At 42.4% G+C, this 5161-nt stretch overlaps 1 non-coding gene across 1 annotated transcript; it reads right to left on the bottom strand.

The window, feature by feature from the left end:
* Positions 1-2355: 2355 nt before the first annotated feature.
* Positions 2356-2494, bottom strand: LOC119934458. The gene has a single exon (XR_005452939.1). It is a non-coding gene; the product is annotated as a small nucleolar RNA SNORA7 (small nucleolar RNA).
* Positions 2495-5161: the final 2667 nt, after the last annotated feature.

Genomic DNA, 5161 nt, shown 5'->3' with positions numbered 1-5161 from the left:
AAAGACATGAGAGAGAAGGGAAAAGGAGGAAGAAGCAAGGTGGCAAATATAGAATTAGGTGGATTTGGGTAACAATTACCCAGGTGATAATAATATTTTGTTCTTACACATAACTTTTATTTTTCCAAAGCATTATCATATCAGTTACCTCACTTTTTCTGCACACATCCCTGGTGGATAGGGAGAAGTCAGTATTACTATCCACATTTTACAGGTGAGGAATCTGAAGCTCAGGGAGGTTAAGTAACTCACCCGAGGTTACCCAGGAGGCCAATAACAGAGCTGGGACTTGAAAAAAATGGTATTTGTATTTGAATACAACTCAGGCCTTCTGACTCTCCCAGGCTCACACACAATCCATCAAGCCAGAAGCAGCATGGCTCAGTGGAAAGAGCCCAGGCTTTGGAGTAAGAGGTCATGGGTTCAAATCCCCACTCAGCCAATTGTCAGCTGTGTGACTTTGGGCAAGTCACAACTTCTCTGTGCCTCAGTTACCTCATCTGTAAAATGGGGATTAAGACCGTGAGCCCCCCATGGGACAACCTGTTCACCTTGTAACCTCCCCAGTGCTTAGAACAGTGCTTTGCACATAGTAAGTGTTTAATAAATGCCATCATCATTATTATTATTATTATTAAGCCACACTGCCTACCCTACTCTCCTGAAAAAATGAAACGGGGCACATGTGACAACAGCAGAGTGGGAAACGTGTTGAAATGTGGACAACGGAGAAGCAGCCTAGTGGATAGAGCACGAACCTGGGTGTCAGAAGGATCTGGGTTCTAATTCCGGCTCTGCCACTGGTTTGTTGTGTGGCCTTGGGTGAGTCACTTCAGTTCTCTGTGTCTCAGTTCCCTCATCTGTAAACTGGGGATTAATACCATGAGCCCCATGTAGGACATAGACCAATCTGATGAACTTTCATTCATTGAATTGTATTTGTTGAGCATTTACTGTGTGCAGAGCACTGAACTAAGCACTTGAGAGAGTACAATATAACAATATACAGACAATTTCCCTGTCCATAACTCATATCTACCCCAGCACTTAGTAAAGTGCCGGAAACGTAGTAAGCTCTTAACAAATGCCATTAACAAAAACTATCACAACCAAGGGATGTCTAGACTGTAGACTCTAGACTGTAAGCTCGTTGTGGACAGGAAATGTTTCTACTAACTCTGTTATAGTGTAATAATAATAATTATGGTATCTGTTAAGAACTTAAGTGCCAGGCACTGTACTAAGCAGTCTTGGGTCTTGGGGTTTTGTCTTAGAGTCATCTTTGGCACATAGTGACACCATGGACACATCTACTTGCTTTGTTTTGTTGTCTGTCTCCCCCCTTCTAATAATAATGATAATAATGGTACTAAGCGCTTACTATGTGCGAAGCACTGTTCTAAGCGCTGAGGGAATATAAGGTGATCAGGTTTTCCCATGTGGGGCTCACAATCTTAATCCCCATTTTACAGATGAGGTCACTGCGACACAGAGAAATTAAGTGACTTGCCTAGAGTCACACAGCTGACAAGCAGCAGAACCGGGATTTGAATCCATGACCTATGACTCCCAAGCCCGTGCTTTTTCCACTGAGCCATGCTGCTTCTCTTCTAGACTGTGAGCCTATTGTTGGGCAGGGATTGTCTCTCTCTCTTGACAAATTGTACTTTCCAAATGCTGCATACAGCGCTCTGCACACAGTAAGCGCTCAATAACAGTACAACAAAACAAGAGGTGGTAGATAATAATAATAATAATAATAATAATAATAAGGGCATTTATTAGGCGCTTACTATGTGCAAGGTGCTGTTCTAGGCGCTGAGGTGGTTACATGGTGATCAGGTTGTCCCATGAGGGGCTCACAGTCTTCATCCCCATTTTCCAGATGAGGTAACTGAGGCCCAGAGAAGTTGAGTGACTTGCCCAAAGTCACACAGCTGACAATTGGCTGAGCCAGGTTTTGAACCTGTACATATTCTATTTATTTCATTTTGTTAATCTGTTTTGTTTTGTCTGTCTCCCCCTTCTAGACTGTGAGCCCGCTGTTGGGTAGGGACCGTCTCTATGTGTTGTCAACTTGTACTTCCCAAGCGCTTAGTCCAGTGCTCTGCACATAGTAAGCGCTCAATAATACGATTGAATGAATGAATGAATAAATACGATTGAATGAATAAATGAACGAATCTGTCCTAGAACGCCCCACCTCCATCTGCGATCGTTCAAGTAGTGGATCCATAGAGTTTTCCTGGTAAAAATATGGAAGCGATTTACCATTGCCTCCTTCTGTGAAGTAAACATGAGTCTTCGCCCTTGATTGTCTCTCATGCCACTGTTGCCCAGCACAGGTGAGTTTTGACTTGTAGCAGATTGCCTTCCACTTGCTAGCCACTGTCCAAGCTAGGAATGGAATAGCCATGCCTCTGCCTGACCCTTTCCTCCCATAGCCGAGACTGGTAGAGGACTGGGAGCTCTCCAGGTGTGACCCTGAGAGGGGAGCGCTAGGGTGGATACCAACAAATCGGGTTTGTCCCATGTGAGTCTCACAGTCTCAATCCTAATTTTACAGATGAGGTAACTGAGGCACAGAGAAGTGAAGTGACTTGCCCAAGGTCTCATTCATTCATCCACTCAATAGTATTTATTGAGCGCTTACTGTGGGCAGAGCACTATACTAAGCACTTAGGAAGTACAAGTCGGCAACAAATAGAGACGGTCCCTACCCAACAACGGGCTCCCAGTCTAGAAGGGAGAGACAGACAACAAAACGAAACAGGTAGACTGGTGTCAAAATCGTCAGAACGAATAGAATTATAGCTATATGCACATCATTAACAAAATAAATGGAATAGTAAATATGTACAAGTAAAATCAATAGAGTAATAAATATTAAAAGAAATATTTTAATATTTACTTATTTTAAAATAGTATTAATTTTATTGTTTTATATACAACATTGCATTATACTGTATATCAATATAACTTATTATATTGTTTAAAACATTACTTATTGAATACTCATTTCAAAATAAATAGTTCATATTTATAATAATAAAATATTATTTAATATGAAATAATAATATATTAATATTAATATTAAATAATATATATTAATATTAATATTAAATAATAATATGTTATTTAAAATTAAAATAAACAAATAGTAGTCTCACAGCAGACAAGTAGTGGAGCTGGGATTAGAACCCATGATCTCTCCCAAGTGCTTAGTACAGTGCTCTGCACACAGTAAGCACTCAATAAATATCATTGATTGATCAAAGTGACTCTAGAAGAGAAACAAGGAAGCACCTAGTTGATTACAGAGAAAACTGAAGGATTTTGACAATGTCCAATAGTAGGAGAGCTCTATACTGAGCCAACAAGAGAAGCAGTGTGGCTCAGTGGAAAGAGCACGGGCTTTGGAGTCAGAGGTCATGGGTTCAAATTCCGGCTCCACCACTTGTCAGCTGTGTGACTTTGGGCAAGTCATTTAACTTCTCTGTGCCTCAGTTACTTCATCTGGAAGATGGGGATTAAGACCGTGAGCCCCACGTGGGACACCTGATCACCTTATAACCTCCCCAGTGCTTAGAACAGTGCTTTGCACATAGTAAGCGCTTAATAAATGCCATTAAAAAAAAAAAACAATGGTAGCATCTATTGAACGGCCCATGTAGAGCAGGCATGGCCTAGCGGATAAAGCATTGGCCAGAGAATCAGAAGGAACTGGGTTCTCATCCCAGCTCCGCCACTTGTCTTCTGTGTGACCTTGAGCAAGTCACTTCATTTCTCTTAGAGAAGCAGCGTGGCTCAGTGGAAAGGGCCCGGGCTTTGGAGTCAGAGGTCATGGGTTCAAATCCTGGCTCTGCCAATTGTCAGCTGTGTGACTTTGGGCAAGTCACTTAACTTCTCTGGGCCTCAGTTACCTCATCTGTAAAATGGGGATGAAGACTGTGAGCCCCACGTGGGACACCTGATCACCTTATAACCTCCCCAGTGCTTAGAACAGTGCTTTGCACATAGTAAGCGCTTAATAAATGCCATTAAAAAAAAAAAAACAATGGTAGCATCTATTGAACGGCCCATGTAGAGCAGGCATGGCCTAGCGGATAAAGCATTGGCCAGAGAATCAGAAGGAACTGGGTTCTCATCCCAGCTCCGCCACTTGTCTTCTGTGTGACCTTGAGCAAGTCACTTCATTTCTCTTAGAGAAGCAGCGTGGCTCAGTGGAAAGGGCCCGGGCTTTGGAGTCAGAGGTCATGGGTTCAAATCCTGGCTCTGCCAATTGTCAGCTGTGTGACTTTGGGCAAGTCACTTAACTTCTCTGGGCCTCAGTTACCTCATCTGTAAAATGGGGATGAAGACTGTGAGCCCCATGTGGGACATCCTGATGACCTTCTAACCTCCCCAGCGCTTAGAACAGTGCTTTGCACATAGTAAGCGCTTAATAAAATGTCATTATTATTATTATTCTCCGTGCCTCAGTTACCTCATCTGTAAAATGGGGATTAAGACTGTGAGTCCCATGTGGGACAACCTGATCACCCTGTATCCTCCCCGGCGCCTAGAATAGTGCTTTGCACATAGTAAGCGCTTAATCATCATCAATCATATTTATTGAGCACTTACTGTGTGCAGAGCACTGTACTAAGCGCTTGGGAAGTACAAATTGGCAACATATAGAGACAGTCCCTACCCAACAGTGGGCTTAATAAAATGCCATTATTATTATTATTCTCTGTGCCTCAGTTATCTCATCTGTAAAATGGGGATTAAGACTGTGAGTCCCATGTGGGACAACCTGATCACCTTATATCCTCCCAGGCACCTAGAATAGTGCTTTGCACATAGTAAGTGCTTAACAAATGCCATCATTATTGTCTGTAAAATGGGAAATGAAACCGTGAGCCACATGTGTGACAGATCGTGTCCACCTGCTTAGCTTGTATCTACCCCAGTGTTTCATTCAGGGCACATAGCAATTAATGAACAGCACTAAAAAACAAAATAAAAAATCACTTTGTTCCCCTTTGCCTTCCTCAGACTTGGGCTCCAAGGCACAGAGAAAAGACCCGACCTACTTCTAACGCAAAGTCCCTCACAAAGAGCCTCTGCTGCCATGGCCACTTTTCCCTCCTGTTCTTTAATGATAATAATAATTGTG

The sequence above is a fragment of the Tachyglossus aculeatus genome, chromosome 1 (assembly GCF_015852505.1).
Source record: "Tachyglossus aculeatus isolate mTacAcu1 chromosome 1, mTacAcu1.pri, whole genome shotgun sequence".
In the NCBI taxonomy this organism is placed as follows: domain Eukaryota; kingdom Metazoa; phylum Chordata; class Mammalia; order Monotremata; family Tachyglossidae; genus Tachyglossus; species Tachyglossus aculeatus.
The sequence above is the reverse complement of the archived record's forward strand: the minus strand, read 5'-3'. Positions and strand labels throughout refer to the sequence as shown.